The following is a 24,937-nucleotide window of genomic DNA, read 5'->3' on the forward strand; positions in this document are numbered from 1 at the left end:
ATAAAATAATATACCTGTGTATATATGTAAATGAAAGTCCGAAGCACTTATGAATTACGTTTGTTCGCGGGTGCATTTACCCGTCATGCAATTGCACATATTTTAGGCTGTGTGAAAAAGACATCTGCGAATTTGCACGAGAAGGAGAAGGACGCCAACAAACAGTATTGCGATGAGTATGACAGTACAGGATTGTGTATAAAATTTATATGTGGATTTGTATGATTTTGATTAGTAATCGAGTTTTTATGAGATAACCGATGATTAAGCGAGACTAAAACTTATATCTGACAGTTAAAATACATGCAAATACAATGCTGGGGAATAATGTTTATGCAGAAGCAGTAAAAACGAGTAACACTAATTACTATACATGACGAAATACTATTATGGCCACCTCAATTTAGTTACATAACAGTGGATCGATCAAAATCCTTTTTTGTCATATTCTTTCTATCTTTTGAAATAAGCTCTTAGTCATCTTCAAATTTTATATGTTTAATACATTCTCTGAATTTTACTTCACGTGAATTTTATATATTTTACTCTAAGGGCTCTTTGCCCTATATTATATTATATTTACGTACAGTTTTTAATAATAATAATGTTACTTATTTATCTTATTTTAATCATTCTACAAAATTTTTATGACGCAGCTCATCGACGATTACCATGGCAATTGTATTACTCTATAATTTTTGTTTATATATTAGTTAGACATCATCCGGGCGAATAATTGAAATGGTTACGTTAAATGATACATCTATGTTATTATTAGTTATGAATATTAAATATATATATATTATATATAATAATTATAGTTATCTTAACTATATAATAAACTAATATAGGAACAATAATAATAATAATACACTAATAATATATAATAAATCAATAATAATTATATTGCTTTTTCGTGTTCTATCTATAATACAATTTAATCGATTCATTTTTAATATGCCAAATGTTTAAAACTATTCGTATAGTACTGTCATGTCTTAGCATGCCAGCATTTAAGATATGAAAAGGTGAAGATCCTACGCCAGGAATTGATGGTATTTCCTAGAAAAGTGGTTCGGGATCCGGATACAGAGGTTGAGGTTAAGGAAAACAAAGGGTGAGAGCTTAGCTTTTAGACATACATATATTCTGATCAGTTTAACAAAAACGGTGCTTGACGAACAATATAATACGCATGTTATAGACGTCCTATATTTAATGTATATATGTGGTTATATGACGCTTAATAATTTATGAAACGATGAACTGTTTCCGGTCGTGCGGTAGTTCTATATTATCCTTCGGTATGCACAGGTAGGGTTTTGCTAATTTTGTGGAATGCCACCTAACACAATGTTGAGAGACGAAGTTAGAAATGTGCAAATGTTGATACTGCGGTATGAGTGGTTTTTGAGTCAGTGATGCTTCCAGACCGTATATAACAGTACAATGTAATATGTGATTAGTAGATCAAATATATTAAAATTATAACAAATAGTTAGAATCATTCATGTCAACAATTATCAATAAACATAGACAACAATTAACAAGTCCTATTAAATTCAATTCAATACTCCCAATAACACAGTACTCACATAAACTATCTCCATTTCTCCATAGCTTTCAGACTGTTTGTAGTTCTATAAACGTTCCTTTAAACATCTTTTTTAAAAAAAAAATGTTAATTATAAAATTCTTTGAAGAGCTAATATAAACTATTCATTAAGAAACTGAGCAAGGAAACTGCTATTAATTTACTTGAAAGGTTTATGAATGTAAAAATAAATTGGAATACATCTTATACATCTGGAATACATCAATACACGAATAGCTACGTAATAGTTGATTATTAATTTATGTTCCTATTCGATACTTGAAAGCAGATGAATTGAAGATGGAGGACAGTACTCAGTATGCAGGGATCATATGACGCTAAATTCTATAGATATACGAACCATTAGTATAAGCAGTATTTGTTATTATATAGAGCGATGCTTTCAGGGGCGAAAATAGGTGAATCAAAACAAAACTATCCGCTAATATGCCAAACTGCTGTGGCGAACTAAAAAGGTCGGTAAATCTACGTATACGAACTTTACCTTTTTCTCAAACTGCACGCGAGCTGAACGGGAGGCAGATGCGCCCCTGCGAGCGAACAGCTGTACGATTGTCCATCTCGTTTCCACGTCCAGTTGTTCATCCTCGAAAAGCCCACCGAAAAGATACGTGGATAAGGATCGCGAAAGGGAATAAAAAAGAAAAAAAAAGCGGAGAAGGGAAAGAAAAAGGTGAAGAAGCAGACGAAACGTACAAAAGAAACAACGGAAGATAGGCGAATAGATAAGGATAGAAGTAGGAAAGGGGTGTTGTGGGAGGATGATAAAGTAAAGGAAAAGGGTGGCTGAAGAAAGAACCAAATCACGAAGGTGCCACGCGACTGTTCGGCGTCGGCAGTTGAAACGTAATAAAAATTGATTGAGAATCTTACCGCGTCATCGCCGCTCGAACATCTGGCCCTCCTGGCTATCGGCAGTAATCACCGCCAGTCAGGGAATAAAACGTTCTCGAGTGTGATCCATTTAACGGATGTAATGCTTCCCGATACGGCCCAATTAGAGCGGTCCTTTTGTTCGAATACTGCACCAAGCCCTTGATTAGTCGATTCGAAACATTTATTATAGCCGTTCAAACAGCTTATGTGGTGTATATCGCAATAAGATTTTTAGACTGTACCTTTTGATTTCTAACCTGGTGAGATATGTCTGTCTCTTATGTGAAAAATTTGCTATAGTTCAAACGAAGATACGTAATCATATACGCAACTGGTCAAAAGCATCCGGACACTTTTCACGGAATGTAATTTACTTACAGAACACTTACGAGAGAGACACGGCAATTACGTATTATTGTTAGACAGACAACAGTGAATTCCGTTTCTTATTCTCGAAGATTTTGCCTTATAGGTTTTCGAGATAAGTAATCACATTTTACTTTCATAATTATACTAGTGTTCATTTTGACTATCGTACATAGTACTTGAAAATTTTTCATAATCTAACTTTGTTGTACGGAAGTTAACAACAGGAAACTTTAAAGGTTAAAAGAAGTATACGGAATATTCCTTTACCAAAATAAACGACTTTCGATGTTTCGATATACAACGCGGAAATAAAAAGGTACAGCCGTCTTTCCCGGATATTTGATAAGATCGGTACCACATTTTTAATCCCCATCTGTGAAGACTAAATGAATTGAAATGACATCTTTAATGTTTGAAGTACAAAAGAAGCGTTCCAGAAAATAAAAATTTGTTACTTTACTTCATTTTTATTAATTTATTAAATAAAAACTTTCGATAAACAAATCTAAATTGAAAATTAAAAATTTGCCAATAAAACAAATAACACGTATAAATTTTAATACTAACGCTAAAATTATATTCATGAAATTTGAAAGTCAGTAAACACATTCATAGATGTGAAACGAAAGGATCTTAAGTGTCAATTTCTATTCTATACGAGCTACTGGAAATCTGATACTTTTTCTCAAATTGCACAGCTATGAAAATATCCGTGAAGTGTTGCATAACCCATTTATAGGTAGGGTTGCTTTCATCAAGAAAAATAAGATTCTTTCGTGGAACGCAGCACGTGCTCAAGTGGATACTACCCTCTTTTCATTTGTGCGTCGCGCGTCGTTGTCGTTCTTTTACACTTTTCAGGTGACTACTGTATCGATATCTGTATTTCTTCCAAAATTCTTCCCGAACTACGAGACTAATTACGTATTACGGAAAATTCGATTTATTCCTTTCATGATGTCAGTTCCATTCATTCGATGATTTTCCTTTGCAAAAAGTATTTTATAGCTTTATTCGTACAAATTCTTGCTTCATATTTCTACATCGTAAAAATGTAAACTGTCACTTTTCTAATTAAAATTTATTCGGAAATTTTTGATTAATAAACTCGATTAAATACAAATATTATTCTATACAAATTTGTCTAAACATATTTATTTAGTTCTGAATATTTTAATTATTTTATTAAAATCAATTATCGTCAACATACTATGGAAAATAGACTTCTTTTTTTATTCCAATATGTACGTTCTTTTTCTCACATTGGAAATGTAATGTAAAATTTATGAAAGAATCTCAATTAGAGAACCGAATTTAATACGCCGCGGACGATAATTAAGATTAAGCTCGAGGAGGACCATACTGATTAAAATCCTCTCTAATATTTATTATTCATTATTAACAGATATGTACAGGGTTAAATATATAAACTCAAGCAATGGAGTCTATTTGGTGTCATTATGCACGAGATATTAATGCGTACAGTATTATCTTCACAATAATGTAATATAAAAAGATATAAAATTGTAAGGAAAACGTGTAAAAGTAAAGGACAAAAATAGGAAATATTGTTCGGTTAATCAAAAGTTTCGATAGCTCGGATAGTAAAATCATTTGAATCACAGGTCATTGAATACTGAAGATACCACCGTACATATGTATATAATATAACAAGAAGTAGTACAAGATACTACAATCGCAGGTACACCATTTTACAAGTTCACGTGCATTTTATCGACGAGCAATACCGAAAGAAGACAAATTGAATAATTAACTAACTTTAGTTCATTATGCCAATCACGATCCATCTAGTGAATGGTCGTCTAAAATGAACATAAAAGATGTACTTTTGGAAAATTAATACTGTGCCCAATCTCTACAATGGATAATTTTTACAAGGGTAATTATTGTTAGCAAAACATCTTATGCAACTATTTTCATTGAAAACATAGAGAATTTCAATACGTATACGTATGTTACTGGTCAAGTCCGCAGGTTATACAAAAGTCGTCATTTCCCGAACAATGTCAGCATTATGCAGTCAAATACACACCGCTGCCTGGAAGAGACCGCTGGTGAACATGCTCTCTGCAGTATGAGCGAAATTGACATTTCGTACCACTTTACCTGTACGGTGGTGAGCAATGTCAATTCTGTTCGTATTATATTCGTTGTCTAATTATTTCTCCGGATTTTATCAAGTAGCAGTGTATAACGCTGACATTGCCTGAGCAAAGCTAACTTTGTACGACTTGCAGCTAAATAAATGAAAAAAACGATTGAAAAATATACTTTTCATTATTTTCATATTATTTTAAAATTATTTCATATTATAGTATCGTGAAAAAATTAGGTATAAAAATTTTTGATACTATTTATTATTTGTAATTTATTTACAATAAATTAGTTATACAGATATTAATGAGACAGAGAACGATGATTGTTTAATATGAAACTAAATGTAACAGTCTTACTCTAATTCGATCACTCTCACAATTGGACAACGCCAACAACTCAACCTCTCAGCTACGCTAGTAACTCACGCAATTGGACAACGCTACAATTCTACTCTCAACAACGCTAACACCTCTCGCAATTCGACAACGCTAACAACTCCATTCTCAACAACGCTAACACCTCTCGCAACTCGACAACGCTAACAACTCCACTCTCAATAACGCTAACACCTTTCGCAACTCGATAACGCTAAGCACTCTACTCTTCGATTCCACGATTCACTCTGAACTCTCGACTCACTCTCCTTCACGATCAACCGCCCAACGCTTCTCGACCAACAACAACTTTTTTTAGATTCAAATCGTCCTGTTAACGCTCCGAAAGAACTAGGTGACTTTAGTCACATAGGCCTTTTTTCTATGTAAACTAACGACCGAAAGACAGGCGACATTGTTTTGGTTAGTTTCTAACCAGGTTTTTTCCTCACGATACTACAATATTAAATATTGCATTTTAAATAATTTGTTATTGAAACTTACTGAAAACATTAAACGTTAAATTAAAGATAATTTATTTTAAATTTTTAGTATAAATTTTAATGGTTGAATAATATAAAAAAATAAGAATGTTAATTGCGATTAAATTGTTTCTAATTTTCCAGTTGGTATCTAAAAGTCTTCGTCGGAACAATATATCGATAGAACTTACCAAGAAAAATACCACCGGAGAAGAAAATGTTATCAACGATCTTAAAAAATAGAAAACAAGTAGCGGCGAATCCTTTTTCCTTACCGGTCGACTAATTATAAGATAATTGTATTAATGGACGATCGAAGAGTCGGCTACTACAAAGACCGGGCGAAAAGCAGAATGTCTACTTTTGTGGGATAGTTTGATTAGGAGAGGGTGGAGTTTCTTTCGATCATCCTAAAGGTAAGTGGCTAGCTTACTATTCTTTTTCTCTATTTCCCTACTACTACGAAAATTCTTCGTCCCTGATTGCTACCGAAGAATTTTAAATGTTTCGTCAAATTAATAAATTAAAGTAAATAATTCCCTCTTTTGGTTTAAAGAAGTCTATAAATATAATAAATTTATTAATTAGCTAGTATATATGTTCCATAACGATGTATATTTTAAAAATATACAAATAAACAGTTGCACAAATAAGAAATACATATTTTTTATTCGCATAACAATATAATATTATAATATTAATGCGAATATTAAATATTTTAAAATAAAATAAATTGAAATTGATCAGAGAATAAGTAGAAAATCTTTTTATTTATTACATCTTCTACTGCCAAATGAATTGTAAATGATATTTCTATTTTTAATTTTTAATTCAAATTAATCTTAATATTTATTGATGTATCATTAATATATATCAATTATTATATATATTATATAACTATTGTATATTATATATCTGTGATATGTACTAACATTACTTCCTTTAACATATGTAAGTAGCGTCGTTAGAAAAGATATTTAAAAAAAATATTTAAAAAAATTATTTTATTGAAAGACATAAGACTCATTCCAATATCAATTTTAAGAACATTAGAATATACTAGGTACTTGTCTTGTTTATTAGATCTTATCTAAAAACTGTTATACGTACTCTATTTGTCACTTTAATAAAATTATTGGTTATAAATTTAAATTTTTTAACATTTTTCTTTAGAATAAAAAACACGGAAAGAGGACGAATAGTTTTTGAGTTCAGTGGCATGATATTAAACGTCTCGCTTAAGTTAAGTTTAAATGTTATTATAAAAATGAAATCTTTTCTTTTCTGACAATCATTTTGTGAATTCAGAAATGAATGAAGTTTAACAATAAAGAAGTTAAAAACATTTTCTAGTGCTGTTATTAACAACTATTGATTTTACGAAACCGCAAAGCAGTTTCAACACGTATGCCTGATCTAATTTTAAGAAGGCAAGTTTAAATTCACACTTATAATAGATACATATGTATGTACGCATTTAGTTTTTGTATGAGAAATTAAAAGTTCCCAATAGAAGATCCATACTTAATGACGAATTCACGAGCAGAACCTTGGCTAGTAGCTTAGAAAACAGTTGCACGTTGCACGTGTATATGCTAAAGTGAGTACAAAGTAGGCATATATAAACAGACGACCCATTTCGTCCTAAATAAATCGGACGACTTTTAGACGGTACAAATATTGTCGCATCAATTAAAGTGTCCATCGACTCAAAGGCTCTTTCGGCGTGTTTGTGCTTACAGCGGAACACGGCGCCATGTCTCTTAAAACGACAATTTCTTTTTTACTCTATTACTACTTCCTGACTCTTTGATGTTTGATTTCTTCCGGAAGAGAAGTAGCTTTAAATCGTATATTGTAAATATTTGGCTACTATTTTTGGCTACTGACTACCTACCGAAAATCAATCAATTCATATCATTGAAATTACTTAGATTTGAAATTAGGTAGTATAAATGCAAACAGAAAAATAGAAAACATCGCGATTTGCAAACTTATTTAAAGTTTTAATGTCGCGTTGGCGATAATAAAGAACACTGAAAATATTGCCAAGATTAAATTTTGTTATAAAACTTTCAGGAAGGAGGAAACTTTTGAAATTTATTTACTCAGATGTTCATTTAGATTTCTTTTAACCCGAAAAGATCAAAATTCTCTATATTGTGAGTTTCTATAGTGTGGATCAAAAGAATATTCTGTTGTTAACTAATTTGTAGATTAACTATACGAATGTATCGAAGTTATAAAAGAATTATTATGAGATAAGTTACGTAAAATTTCCATTTGTCATTCAGTGTTGCGTTTTGGAAAATGTTCTAGAAAAATTACTTAAAAGTGCAGAAATTAATACAAGATTATATCACAAATTTTTGCATCGTTTGTATTTATTATAATAGCAATGTTTGTTCATAAAATAAACTTTTATGAAGAGAAACACTCATAAAGGTATTTCTAATAGATTTGGACGTCAATGTTACATATGAAAATTAATATTACATGACAAAGATATAAGATAATGTCACTAAATTTCGATTTCTGCATTCAGTATATTTCAGCATTATTTCAGTATTTTTTATAGCATTCAGATAAGGATATTCAGTATATTTAAACTAATAGTTTGTAAGTAATTGAATACATATTCAACAGTTATTTATTCTAACTTATCTTCATCCAGTAATTATACAGCGATTTTGAAGAAGCATTAAAAATTATAGATCAAAAAATGTGACGTTTCAATCTTGTACCCTTTCACTTTACGCGAAAAGATGAGTAGAATCAATAGAATATTCCGAAATCGCGCATAAATAAGAAAACTTTCTCATTTTCCTGTTCTGGAAACGTCAAAATCTGTTTCTCGTTCGGAAATAGGGCTCGAATTTCATCGTGCCTTCACCCTGTTTTCCTCATCCTGTTCCGCGTTCTATACGTGTGTATATACCAAGTATATATCCACTTTTCAGGACTTCCGACGGGAAGGACACTCGTATTGGCTTAATGGACTCTCCGACAGTTACGACAGTTTGGATTGCTCATTTTCTGTCCTTCTCTCATCTCTTTTTCACATTTTTCGAGATAGACAAATACTTATTTAAAAACATCCGTGAGAACATCACAGTTATTGTCCTTCCAACTGGATTTTTTAAACTGAAAATTCGCGAAATTCGGGTGTATCAAATGTTTAACAGCAATGTTCCTCAATGTTTCACAATTTAATAATTCAGATTAATAGATTGACAACGTTCCTTAATATTTAACAATTGAAAGATTTAAATTCATAGATTAAGGAAACAATTTAACAATTTGTGTTTCAAGTCTGTTCGTGTATTCAGTTTAACTCTCTTTTCTTCTTATTACAACAAATTATATTTTTGTTGTATATCAGAACTACCGCTTTTCTAATAATGATATTTATATGCCAATCGCCTTCAGATTTGTCTAAATAACAAATGTAGATATCTTGTCAATCTGTACATGTATCATATTTATATTGCATTCATTAAAAGCAGCAAATTTTTTATTTGGCTCCTATGGTATGAAAGTTTTTATAGCTTGAAAATGATTAAAAATAAACCGTTTATATTATTTCTAAATTAATAAATTTCAATTAGTTGCACTCTTTGTAAAATATTTTTTTGTTAGATCTTTCCCTTTATGAAGTTATTAATTAATGTTTTATGTCCTAACTTCTGATACGTAATAGATACTAGAAAATAATATTGTCAAATAGAGATAGATATGTATTTTATAACAGTTTCATATAAAACTAATTAAAATATTTAAAGAGTATATATTTATGATATTTGAGTAACATATACTTTTTAATTTTTACTGAAATACTATAATAATGAAATTATGAAATGTAAATAATATATAAAAATAATCAAATCTGTTTATATAGTAGATACATATATAAATATATTTTATTATTATATCATGAAATTATACATGTAGTATTTAAACAGTTCTGCTTTTTGTTTATAACAAAATAAAAAAAATACAGTACATGAAAGAAAGATACAGCTGCGTGATAATTTAGAACAGTCACCTTTATCTAGTTGACAATGAGTGAAATAAATTAGAAAATAAAAACGGAAGGAGGAGCGGAGACACATCTAGTATCGTAAAAATCTATCAACGAGCCACCCACTTTAAACTCACAGCTTCTCGAAAAACTTCTTAAAAATCTTCAAACGATACCGCTTCAGATTTGTTTTGGTGCTCTTAAGTATAAAGTGTATGAACGTTACCGAAAGGAAGAGCTGAAAAGTAATAAATCGCCGAACAAGAATATTCCCACATTTTTGGAAATCAAAAAAACTCAATTCCTGGAATTTTGTAAAAAAATATTTGAAGTTACAAGTACCTTTTTTACTTCTCAAAATTATCATTACATTCAAAAGTAGAAATCTACAGAAATTTAATGAACAATCTGGATTCGGATTCATTTTGCAGAACTGTAAAAAGCTACTTTATGAAGAATTTACATAATACTAATAATGGATAATAATAATTGAATGAATAATAATTCGTTGTATATTCGTATTAATAAGCTACCAATAGTAAATTTTAATTTATTGATAAATACTTGAATAATTGGAGACTGAATTAATATTAAGAAGTTTATATCTACTAAATTTTTATATTAATTGTATGTTCATATTTCCTAAACTTATTACATAGAAATATGCTAACCAAATTTTATTTACGGAGAAATTTAATTGAAATTCTACTGTAACTCTGACAGTTTAATTGTGCAGATATGTTTATTCAATTTAATTATCAGAATGATTTCAACTGATTCTATACGGAATCGTAGAAAGGTTTCGATAATTATTTCCGTATGACATAACCAATTACTGCATGAACATAAGAGGTAGATCCTGATAAAGTGGATTGGAAAGGATTTCATCCTGAAATGGAAAATCTTGTAGCAGCGTACAGGAGGCGGGGCAGATAACGTTATAAACGACTATATCGTTCGCACGCTTTAAATCTCGTAGAAATCATTGTAAAAACGCCTATTTGCGGCTTCACTCATTTACAAATTTTCAATGTTGACCAGCTTGAATTTCAAAACGAATCGACCTAACCCCCGAAGAAGCCGCAACGTCTATAGATTATCGCGTTCTTTTTCTTAGCTTGTCCCGAAGGTTCGAACGAGCCAGTTTAACGAATGAAATGGACAAGCAGGATAACAAGGTCTATTTGAATTCATGATGAACAAAGAAAGAAAAGTTTAGCCAAGCCACGCGACTCTTTTTCTCGTGGCAATACTCATAAATTCACCGGCGGCTTTGTGGACTACTACTATCCTACTGCTCATTCAGCCTCGGGGTTGAATTTAGAGATCACGATATCTCGGAAAGCCGCTATTATCGTCAGATATTGGAAATTTAAACATTCTTGGTTCTTATGGTAATATTTTGGAAGGTTCCATATCTCAAACACATCACTCCCCTTTCGCGAACGATAATCATCAATAATAATTTCCTGATTGAAACAATAATTCTTACGATTATTTTAAGTAGTGTTGTAGGAATATTTTCTATGAAAGGAGATGTTATTAGAATTAAAGTAAAATATCAATCATTAATAATTTTCGCCAATTGAGGATTCAGTCAACGTCGCGTTTCATTTACGTATCCAGCATGGTGACTGAAAATTTACCACATTAGATTGTTAATTTAACGTGCATTTAAGGAAGTTATAGTGTTCATTACGTATCAATAGTAATATTCATGTAACGAAGTTCAAACTAAAAAATTGAGAACCAATTCTCTATAGAGAAGACGAAAAAGAAAACTACCTAACTTTATGAAATCTAGATTTTCTTGCATAATAATTTACCATCTAATAGTATCAGTAAATTGACAAGTTATAAGTTTTAGTTCATAAATTCTATTTTTATAAATTTATAATTTTTTGCCAAATACGAAAATCAAATAATTTATAGTTTATAAAACGTATAGCTTACTTTTAAAATGTCATTCGTTTTATTATCAAAGTTGTTAATGTTACACAGATATATTTATTAATACTAGTAACTGGTAACTTTAAAATTTCATTAATAATATTATTATAATGCAATTGTGCAAGACATTTTTTTCGAACAAGAAAACAAAGAGTTGCTAGTTGAACGATTATCGTTATAATTTTTTCATAAAACATTTTTTTAAGGAAGGAAAGGAAGACACCCCTGTGTCATGCGGCTGACGAAGCACCCTCTAGGTTGCGACCCAAATCTAGCGCTCGCTTATTTAAACCTGGATAATAGACGATAGGACTCGAAACTTAGGTACGCCCCGAGAAGTGTCCCATAAAACATCAACGAATCACTGATGGTGAGCTGGTTGGCACGGCGGTAACGGTTTTACCTGCGCACCAGTTTTCTTGGGCCTGACCTAACCCGCTTGTCGATCACGGATATTTAGGGCAGGACTTCTTTTCGATGCGATATCATTCAACGACTTCCCTACCTGCATCTCTGCTTTATTCCTGTCCTCTTCCTTTTCTTTTTCTAACGTTAAGTGAGAATGAGAAAAACTCGATCTAAATATAACGGGTGATACAGAACTACATATGTGAAACTTTGATAAGTTTAACGACTTATCCAAGATTTCTTTAAACAGCCATACTTTATCCATATGCTTCCTATGGTATTAATAACTCGGTAATCTAAATAGAATTATACTTTTACCAAAATCATAACTGTCTATTTTATTAAATTTAAAGTATTCGTTACATCTGCAGTTTATTTTTGTTTTATTTCATATTATCTAATAATGTCTAATTATCAAATTTTAATAAACAATTAGGTATATAGTTTATTATTACAACATTAGAACCAATAAACTATCAACTACTTTTAGTACATGTTATATAAATCACCGCTTATATAAAGCTTACGTGTATGGGTGCACATAACCCACATTTTGGAGATCCTTTTAAGTCGGGTTTCCACTGGTTTCCCTATATGAAATAGCAAGACAAAGCGAAGAGAGGAAAGAACTCGGGCTGCCTCTCTTCTCGTCCTGAAATCATTTCAGAGTTAGAATCAAGGTTTAATGCTATTCCGGGTGAGGCTACCGTGTACCGTGAACAATGTGCCGCACAATGATCCCCCTTTTCGACCTGAATTTTATCCCTTGACAAGTTTCTGCCACGAAATATCTACCTGCGAGCTAAAAATTCTCCAAGTTCTGCATCGATCAGAGACAAAAAAGGAACCAACGACAAAATTTCATGTTTCCGATCGTAGAATACGTAATTAGAGTTCTCGATGAAATATGCATTAACGTGCCTATTGCGATTGGCTACATGTAACAAGCATCGTGTAATAATATCACGAAGATCTATTAGCTTAAATAAATATATTACGATTATAATAGAATATAACAAATTATAATAAATTATAACCGTAATATATTTTATCCGGCGGTGTGTAGATTTGAATAAACACGTAGAAAGTTGCTGTGAACCAGCAAATTTGCATAAATATTATGAGACCTGTAAGAAAGGTATTAAGTACTTACATATTTCCATACCTTACGCGTGATTTTTACTATATTCAAATAGTATCTTTAGTATGGAAAAATGTAATACTTGGGTTAAAAATATTTTCACGGAACATGGTGTTTTTAATTAATAATACTCTACTATATTACGTAATATGAAATGCATAATGTACTTACATACATGTATGTATATAGGAATGTAGCACATTGTATTACATAATTACAACAGTAATTCTATAATTTACTCTTAGTACAAATAATTCAAACTTGATCATTTATCCAATTCGTTCTTTAGCAATAATAAGTGACATAGATCTTAATTTTAAAATCTGATACTCTCTATTATCTTATTGAAGGTTTACATAATTACTGTTATACCTATTTTTAAAAGAGTTGTCTTCTAGCATAATTTATGTTTATTCGGTAGTATACAAATATCTTCTTATTAACTCATGAAATACTTAAACTTGAAGATAGCACAATGAAATAATTCCGTTCGTTTCACTTGAAATAAGTTTTCCTAAGAAACAAAATTTTATATGAAAATTTAGAATTGCAAGATTTAAATTCTATTCACGTAAACATCTGTCCTTCGTTTAGCTTTTTATTTCGTTTAATAAAAGCTACATATCATTTCGTAAAAGTCTTAGGACTTAAATTGCAGTACTCTTAACGACTTAAGTATTAAAAGTTGCAATTTAGTAAAAAAGAGGCTTGTATTGACACGTGTTCAATGTTTCAGTAGACACGACCAGTTTTACGCGTAATCATAGGGCGACTGCTACTTTAATTTACGTGCAAAAGATCTTTCGATCGGTCTGTTCCTTCATTTTTGCATTCCAGCTTGTAATTCATTCTCGATTTAAGTCATGAGCAGAAAACATTGACGCTCGTCACGCGTCCTGTTACCGTGTCCAATGATCCGCAAAAAATCCGTGAGACGGAATAAATAAGCCTGTTGCAACCAAAATCCTCACGGTGCCATTATTCAACACGTAGCTACGAGTATTCGGTGAAATTAATGGCGAACAAATTACACGGCGAATTTCGAGGTACCGATACTCTGCTCGAAGACATACTTCAGATTCAGGAGCCTTCGTAGGATCCCTCTGAGTATGCAAATGCCTGTTACGTTGTTCAACGTGGCTTTCGAGGAAAGAAATGGCGGATAAAAAAACTGATTACCGCATAATTATGCATCATAGCGTCCTGAGCGTCCCTGTAAGACCTTTTTACTCCATCGTTGACGTTCTTTTAAAGAGGAGGGTCACAAATGGGCGAGTTGGCCGTGCCATACAATCGAGGGGAAGGAAGCGCGGATCCAACTGGAAAACCGTTATGAACAATTCATGTTAGTACATTGAAATAGAAGAATATTTATATTTTGTAAATAATACATCTACAATATGTAGCGAATTAATGCACTGTTGATACAAGCGTTCCTGAAGATCAACAACGTTACGATAGCTGAAGTTGTTAGGTACACCACGTTTTATATGCGAATATTTGGTTTATCTGTACTAATTTAACTGATTGAATAATTGATTACTTGATAATAATTGATTAATTGATTGATTGAATAATTCTTTCTTTTATATTTAGGTTATTATTATGCTGAAGTATTTATGAATTCTGTACAATTAACAACAAAATATAATTTATTGTATTTTTACAATAATTAACTTGCGGTTTCTTTATATTTTATAAATTATATCCGTTTGAGAACTAATTGAGGAATAGTTTGACTTCAAAATACTAATTTTATCTTGAATATTAAAAAGTTATAGATACGTAAAAACTAATTGATTTTGGTGCTTTTCCTTAAGATATTAATTCAGTATAATGTTAATAAAAATTAACGATGGCTGGAAACAGTCAAAAAAAAATTCTTCATTAGTAATGTTTATCGGTAACCAGAAACATTTACCGGCATTAATGCTGGTTACCAATAACTAAAATAATCATATTGATCTTTTATGATGGTTATTCGTAATTAAAGTCATTTAAACGAAGCTATTAATTCTTATACTAATATTTTTAATTTTAATTATAGCTGAATCAAGATATGATAGGAAAGTATGAAAGGAAAACTGTCGGATTTAAGGAAGTTAAGTAAGTAAGCATACTACATACAAATTTACTTACATAAGCAAAATCTTGCGTGCGGTACCATTTCAAATAGTTTTCACTCGCAAGTAAAAATGAATAAAACTTTGTAGAATAATTTTTTTCTTTATTATAGCATTTCTTAAAAATCCCGGAAACAGAAGATCACTAAATTTATCTTTTATCGCCACCAAAAGGAATCTTTCCGGTAATCAAAGGTTCGAAAAGTGTCAGGGAGAAAGTCAAGGAGACTTTCATTTTCCCATCAAGAGTTCCGACATAATAGTCGTCGAATTCTAAGTTTTCTGAGATGCAATCGTGTTCGTGACTTGAAAAACTAAAGCTATTACGTAAAAGTTAAAAAATCGGAGCTTCAAAGTAGTCGGCGTCCTTTGACATTCCGCCAAGGCTTAAAGTTCTTTAGTCGACCTACTTCCGGAGTTTTTGGCCGTAGCGTCACGACATCGGAGATACATTTAAGAGTATCAAGACAGTTTCGTTGCTCTTCTATGCATAGATATGTATATCCTTCTATGCTCTTCTATATTTATACAATGAAAAACTTCTCTGTTGCACACATAAAAATAAAGCTTGCATATTGTAACACTTTGTGCGTACTATAACATCAACCATGTCATTAGATATCACTCAACTTTAAAAGTTAAAATCTTAATAATTAGAAGTCAAAATGTGATGTTTTACGGTGATAATAATCCAAAAGAAAAATAAGAAAAGAAAAATGTATTAAATAGGGCACAAAAATATATAATTTGCTAACAAGTATGTCCTTCTTCGAACATTGATAATGTAATTATAGATAAGTTAATTTCACTACGGTTTTCGAACTTCTATATTTCAATCTCCCTGTTCTTTGAAAGCAAAAGAAAATATTAAGAAAGGCTTGAGCATAAAGTTGCAATGAAAAATTATGCATATTAACAATGATATTACTAAAATGATATTAAAATGAAATTACTGAGGAGTAGAAAAACAGGACTGGATAAAAAAAAACCTGAAATGTGCAATAGGACAAAAGACAATTAGATAAACTTAATTAAAATTACAGAATTATACGGAATAGTATTTTCTATGATACACCAGTAAAATAAATTAGAAATATGGATTCTATTTCAATATTAAATAGTAATTGCTAGAAATTGTTTTTTATATAATTCCAATAACTCATACAAAACTATACATAACTACTATTTTAGGTACATGTATTATAATGTAATAATTTACTTATTTTTATCGTTCATAATAGAATTTGGTAAGAAAAATAGGTAAGTATTAGGAATAATAATAGCGTAAAAATTAGTAAAAATAATGATAATAAAATATATTAATTTTTAAATATATTAAATATATTCATTTTTTTACTAGTAAAGTTCGAAAACAGTAATAAAAAATGATTTTCTAAAAATTTTCATGTACAATATATACAAACATTTATTTATGACTATATTTACGGCTTATGTAGACAAAAGCTTATTTTAATCATATGTAAATTAAATTGATATTTAAAGTTGCTAACGATATACATATTATGTACATTCTAGTGAGTAATCAGCAAGATGATGAAGATTCCATACAAAATTACTGGAAGATTTCATCCTGAACTAAGTAAAATATTCTTATAATATAAAATAATAAAGTAGGTAATTAACAACTAAAATTTGATTTTAAATCAGTTAATAACCTAATTAGCATTTAATCATTATTGGATACTTACCTGGTGTACAACACATATCAATGTGGCAAAATCGCGTATAAATAATACAAGAATCATGAACATCGACGTTGAAAGAAAAAACAATGAAATGGTACAAGATTATATCTGTATAAATTTAAGAAACGAGTATTTTTCAACGTCAAAAGCAGAGTGTGTTGTTTCCATATTGTAAAATTTTTAATGATCATAGTGTTAATTATGTTTGTCCGTATAAAATTACCTACCCGATCGAACATTTTCCATATCGTCTGGACGTTACTATCGTTTTAAAGATGCTATTCGATCGCATTTCAAGGAAGGAAAGTCGACCTCGATCTTATGCGCTGTTCTCGCTGTACAATCACGAAGAAACGAGGCGATGACCAGCGGTCCAGGGTTGAAGAGAACACCCGGACACGCCTTCCAAAATTGTGCACAAAAAATTTGCTACATCGAGAAAAATGTCTGCACAGTATGATCAATTGTTAATTACTCGGGATAGGAGGAGTTCGATGATATAATTAATCTTTTGAAATTTTGTATGTTAGGCGTTTCGACGTTCATTATTTATGTTTTATATTAGATATAATATCATAAGCAATTTCATTACAAACACTGGCCTATTGTTAGTTTACTTGATAAAAAATCACATAGCGACACGTGACAGGAAACTGGTGATCAGTGGCAAACAATTAATGATTGATATCTGCATAAGAATCTCTTATTTTGGTAAATTATTATGTTCGTTAAAAGCAGCATATGATTTCATAAAAATTTTATTTTCTACGTGATTCTATCATACAACGATTAAATAATTTGATCAAGCTCTATGAAAATCATCGGTTTCAGAATTCCAAAATTCTTCAAATGCCACATTTCAGAAACTGAATAAAAAAAGAAGTAGATCTGAATATTTATTCCAAACGTAACAAATTTGTTGATAACAATGACTATGGACAATACAGAACTAAGAAAAGAATAGCTCATCATTAGCAAGAAACAAATATATTCGAAATTTAAAAGAAATATAGAAATACGTTTTAAATTTATTTTGCATAATGCTGTTACACGTATAATACTTAAAAAATATCGATATTGTCTTTATTTCGAAACAATTTAATATCAAGAAATTATTTAGGTTTTTGAAAAAGTGAAGTGCAATGACAAGCTTACAGTTAATGTTTCATTTTAGCATCGTTCAATTTTCGTGCCTACATATACCATGTTCTTTATACTTTTATTTCTTTTTAATATATTAGCATGTTTAATGAAATTCAGTAGGTATACAAAACAAAAATATTATTTGCAGCAAATATAACTTCTGAGCCGTGAAAGTACAACACCTGAATTTTACCATAATTGTAGGACAGGAAGAAAATGTAGAGAAGAAAAGAAAAAAAAGGTACTTAGGATAAATTTTTATGAGATCTTTCCTTGAATAAACGCATCAGATAACTTCATTTCCTGGATACAATTAAGAATCAAGTTTAATGAAACTGTTTCAAAAGCGAAGCATTAATTCGTATAATTTCATCTGGTGCGTCTATTATTGGGTTAATAATAATGTTCCCCACGCACGTTACGTGCGTACATGCTTATTGCGCGTGTTACGCGCACACATTATACATCGTTCTCCTCCAATTTTGGTGCTCAACGAATTCTGTTCCTTTCGCAGGACGTAAAATTCGGCGGGGGAAAACCAGAAGAACGACACCTTTCATTATCTCATGCGAGGCACGTGGCTGGGTGCACGACAACTTTCTCGGAGCTGCGTTTTTCATCTTGATAATTATCTCGGTCCCCCGAGGGTGTCTCATGTAGATTAAGTTCTGCAAAAACCTCCGAGTATGTAAACGGGATAACATCGTGCAGTTTCAATATATTTATTGGTAGGAATGGAAAAAATTTTACTGTTCGACGTATTAATTAACTGCGGAATATCGGATTTAATGTTATCCATTGAACCATTGACTTATGAAAAAGAAAAGAAAAAGAATGTAATTTCGTAACTACATAGAATATTATATTAAATATTCAATGAATAACTTAGGTTAGAGATGAAGTTGCAAAAGGCGTGTCACAATCAAAAAGCGATGATGTCGCGAATGATACGGATACCTGGAGTTTAATAAGAGAAAGTTTGTTTAATTCAATATTAATCTGGAATCGCGATGTGAAAGTGAATACATTTTTAAACTTTTTCATCTGCTTTTTTCGAATTCTTTGTGCTTTTTTATTATATCCCTTACCATACCGTGAAATAAAGTAAATAGATATATAGCTATTAAATTCAAAGCGTGCCAAAATGCTTCTTCATACGAGTATTTTATTTGAAAACTCGATGTATCATTTCATTTTAGCTGTATGTACATCTATGATGTAGAAAAAAAGAAAACATATTGGAATAAAAGTTTTTACCTTTTATTTCCTTTTTACACTATTTTTTTTTTCTTTAATTATAAATCATAAAGTCTTCGACTAATGCAACTTAAATCGTAGACATTCTCATGTACGTTTAATAATTGAATATTTATCACAAATTTAACAAACTTATTGATGATAATAATTATTAAAAGTATAAATTTGAGATTATTGAATCATTAAGATGAAGGAAATGTTTTTGAGACCTAGTTTGTTATATATATTTATAATATAGATATAATGCTATCTATAATGCATAATGCCATACATGTATAATATTTAAGAAATAACAATTTAAAGTATATATACTACACATTTTTTCCATTTCGTGATTAAAGTGTCATTTTTCGAGTATTTTTGGCGTAATTACTGTATCACGCAAACCATTGCAGTCGGCAGATTCTTGAGAAAGAACGGGGAAAAAACAAATTCTTCACGCAACAATGTTCTTTATAGCGCGCCGCAACATCATTTACTAAAATTATGCAGGAGTATCACCTGTGCTGTAAACAACAAGGGATTTCTTGGAAAAAATAAAACGCGTTAATACGCCATCCAAAGTGCATTATAAAAAGCCATGCTTTATACTTTCTTAGTAGTGATTGATTCTTTCAGCGAAAGAAATATATCATTTATTTTTTTGTCTAGTCATGGAATGAAAATGATGTAGCGATATCATATTTAATGCCCTCATTAAGTTTTACATAGAAATTTCTGCATCATTTTGATGTGGGGCTATACATAAATATATATTAACCCAAGCCGAAAAAATCAACTATGTATTAGTAACATTCCGTTGAAGAATAAATCGTTTATCCATACCTAAAACGAAGAGGAAAGGTATCTGCCTATATAACGACATATCAGAGAATTGTAAAAATGATATTTTATTTTATAGATCAACTTGACACATTCTCTGTTAATCACATAAGTATATATCAAAAAATAATTTCTTCTTTCAACAAAATCTTTCTATATTGTAGAACTTTACATCTGTCCTTTATGCAAATTATTATAAGTTTCTTCAATTTTAATTTGTACATTTTTTTCTATTAATTTATAAATGTATCCTACATTCGAGTAATAAGCATAATGAAAAATGTAATCTTATCATGCCAAATTCAAATACTAAATTAAGGAACATAATTTGTAGATATTTAAAAAAGATATGGTTGTAGAACACCTGAACAACAAATCCAAAGAAAATTACATTAGAGTGGTTCTTTTCATATATATAGAATACACAATAATTCATTTGAATTTGGAATTGTGAACGTGGATATCATACGCGAGAAAACTACATATGTATATGGTTATTTTTACGACATAGCTTTCGCAATTCGAAACATCGCGAAGGAGAATGAAGATTTTATCATCGCTCCTTACATGCATCTCTTCATGAAAACTTAAATGCTTTCGACAAGTGGACGCGTGTGTTATCATCTTCATAACTTTCATGGATTAACATTTGCTATTTGTGATGCTGGTTGATGCATAAACATTCGAACAACATTACACTGTATATATCGTGCAAATATAGACTGCCGCGAGAAAACGGTTGATTGGGAAGTTATAAGCAGAAAGTTACGATGTCTTGTGCAGACCGTAGCCAGATTGTGGGGAGAATACCAGGCGACGAAGCGGTGGAAAAAGAAGAAGGAGACAAAAAAAGAAAAATGACAATGTACGCTCGCGAAAGAAGCGTGCTCTGGTAAAGTGTCCCTGGCACTTGGCCACAATTTCGTGGCGAAAAGACGAAAATAATGAAAGGTGGCCGTATTCTCCTCGTGTCGGTGCGCTCGTCCAATTGCTCTCTTTTTTAAAAGGATGGGATGCTGCGTGCACGCGTTGCGCGCGAACGCCAATTCGGCCGCGTGTAAGTGCGCATGCGTGCGCGCGTGTGCGCGCGAAGTAGGCGCGGAGGCACTCATGGCAAGTCGCCCGGATAATTTGAAAGCGATCCGATCTTCCCGGGCAGCTGCCTGCCTTACGCGTAAAATATTCAAGAACTGGTCTCCCTCCTTACTTACGTTACATTAGTCGGTTTGTTAAGCAAGACGTTGATGAAGGCCTGCGTTACTTTCCCAGTCTTCCTTAACCCTACGGAATCTGATTCGTTTAGATATATATTCAGAACTTATTATTGGGAGTTACTGACAATTGAGGAGTGTAATGAAGAACAGGCACATGTTATAATATTATGCATTTACAGGGAAACAAGTTTTAAGAGAAACATTATTTCTTCAGATTCCAAATTAAATTTTAATTACCTTAACTGATAATTAAAATGGGTGATAAATATAAATTACCAAACAACGGATATTCGTGTATACGTTTGAATTGTTACTTGACAGTTATATGTGCTTGACAGTTATACCTTCTATTTTGAATTCCGATATTCGAATTCGATTTGGAATTCACTTTGATGCAAATTTATGCATCATTATCTATATACTTAATTATGTGATGGATGAAAAGAAAAAGATAGTAGACAAATATATTTTACGAACTTAACAACCCAAATCTGTACAGATTTTTTATAATTTATTGTAACGTAAACTATAACGAACAAAGATGATAGTAAAACAAATTGTGAAATATTGTATCGTAAATAATGCTGCGTAATTTATTTCCTGAGTTAAGAAGTTGCACATCCAGAATTTTACAATTTGAGGGAATTCTTCCACTAGTTTCAGATTAACTATCTCTATAACTTATTTGAGGAAGCATTTAATTAAACAGAAAATATTATAATAAAACAGGAATATAAAATAAAACTATATATATACCTAATACGTTAGGTGGTATATGTATAGTCTCTGTCTATACCACATACTATAAAGTTAAACCATTCAACGATACTCAATTCGTTGTCCATTACAAATCTATTCCGTTAAATAATTTTGACGCTTGTGCTTGAATACAAAAAGGTATCACATTTCTGTAACCGAAGCTCACCGCTGCTCGATCTACAACGCAATGCGGATTACGAAAATTTGTAAGATTAGGTAAAAGATTTTCCAAGCTGTGAACTTTAAAAGACCGAATAACCATTTTCTGTGGATACGTAAGACAACTGGGCGTAAACCACCAGGATAAACACCGCACGTTGATACAACATCGGCATATTTGAATCTATTGTACATCAAGAAATCGATACCCCGAAAAGGTGCAATGTCGGTTTCCTTTGAAAATTAAGAACCTATTTTCGAAACTTAAACACGTGCAGCCGCCTTACATAATTTTTTCGTCCAAATCGAAGTTCTTTGAACAGATTCTAGGATTGCAGATACTTTTACATTATTTACATGACACTGAGAACAAGGAACTCTTTTGGCAAATATTTTGATACGTATTTGCAACTAAGATTAACACATTTTTTGTAAAAAATTACAAGAAACAGATACAATATTATATTTTTAGTTCTTTTGCATATTTCAAGTAGTATTATTGATTAAATTGTACAAGTTACTAGTGTTAACAAATTTCCTTAATACAAGTAACAAGTCCAATAATAAAAGAAGTGAAGTTCGACAAGTAACGTTCACTAATTTAAGTTACCTAGACTAGAAAAGGAATAATGAAATTTTGGAATTTTTATATAATTAAAAAATAGAACTTTTTCTGTTGGATTAGTGAGAAAAATTTATGGCAACAGCTGTTGATTACTTTTAATTATTTTTCTATTATAAGAAGCATTATCAATACAAAGTGAGTTATAAATGCATGCCAATATCTCAGGAGGTAAATCTATAAATTAAAACAAGTAAAAATCATTTTGTGAAAATATTGTCCTACATGCCTTAGTTTACGAGTTATGGATGACTTAAAAGAATGTTCGAACTACCTGGCCCGTGTCTCAACAGTCAACACTACTGAATAAACTTTACTACAGGCTTTAACATTGAGCTTCGAACTTACTCGAAAATATCAAGTATTCTTCGAATAGTCTCAACCCATTTTGAAATGAGATTGCAAATCATGAGATGATTTTCGCAGATCGTGTACAATGTTTGCTAGCAAACCTAATGAATTTAGATCATGGTAGCCATGCAATGGATCCATCTCACACTATCCATCGTTTTACAATGATACTGTTACGGAATGTTTTTACTGCAAAGAAGAAAGGAAATGAAGACTTTGAACATTTCTTTCAATTATCCACAACTAAAGAACTAAGAAGATATGTTCATATGACGTTTTTTTACTTACTTTCTAGCGTGTAACTTTACCCTCTAAAGTATGCACATGCATTTATGACTCCCTCTGTATATTGTTGTAAGTATTCCTCTCACAATGTGGAATGTTAAAGATAATGTGTATCACTGGCAAGAAAAACTAAAATGTCAATTTTGTTACTTTATTAGCAATCTTAATCGTAAGTTCCATAATTTTATGATTTAATTGGATACAGTTCTACTATAATAAAGTATATATACATACTACACTTACACATACACTTACATATATACATAATACACTATAGATAACATTTACAGTATTAATTACGTATTATGACAAACATTTTGTTAGAATGATTGAATCCTATTAGATAAAAATGAAAAATGCTGGAGTATTTGTTATTCTTTTGGAAAAAGAGAAAACTTGACAAAGGTAGTTTTTGATACGAAATCTTCAACTATTTCCCATCGATATAATAATTTCAATCCTTTCATTCGTAAGGAATCCAACGCTTTCTTCCATTCAAAACGGTGACGTGCTTCTATATGTCCGCTAGATTCTTGTCACCGTCAAGGAAAAAAATATCTCACGGAACGTAGAATCAAAATTTGCCACCATTTGACAGCGTTCACGCGATTTTTCTTCCTACCTTCGGTCCTCGAGGTTCGCATCATTTCTTGCGGAAACCCATTCACTCGAATCTCAGACCTTTAGAATTCCTTCCCAGGCCAAAATGAAAGGGTTGATCCAGGTGCACACCTACGCCGTGCCGTTTCTACAAATGGAATCTTTCGACGAATTGACATTTTCAAGTTCCCAACCTCCCAACGGCGCGGCTACCTAGATGATTGAAAAATGACCGTGGCGTTTTTCATCGTGGACTCGTAGACGATGAAACAGCAAATATCATTTTAACGTGAGTTTTTATATTGTCTCGCAAGATAAATCATGCATGCACGTAAAATATTAGATTGTCAATTGTTTGAAATTAAATTCTTTTCACAAATTCTTCGGCATATACCATATATACACGTTTGAATATCAAAATATTCGTGAATCTATATCTTTGCAATTTAATTATTTATGCATAACATAAATTTTTGAATTGTCCTTACAAAAGAAATCGATAAAAGTTCTAAGATACTTAACTACTCTTACCTAAATACAGG

The 24,937-nt window shown here is 31.2% G+C and overlaps 1 long non-coding RNA gene across 1 annotated transcript; it reads left to right on the forward strand.

Moving 5' to 3' along the window:
* Window positions 1-5,690: 5,690 nt before the first annotated feature.
* On the forward strand, window positions 5,691-19,578 carry LOC126916583 (uncharacterized). The gene is made up of 3 exons (XR_007710661.1): window positions 5,691-5,775; window positions 5,979-6,250; window positions 18,841-19,578. It is a non-coding gene; the product is annotated as an uncharacterized LOC126916583 (long non-coding RNA).
* Window positions 19,579-24,937: the final 5,359 nt, after the last annotated feature.

This window comes from Bombus affinis, chromosome 5, assembly GCF_024516045.1.
Source record: "Bombus affinis isolate iyBomAffi1 chromosome 5, iyBomAffi1.2, whole genome shotgun sequence".
In the NCBI taxonomy this organism is placed as follows: Eukaryota; Metazoa; Arthropoda; class Insecta; order Hymenoptera; family Apidae; genus Bombus; species Bombus affinis.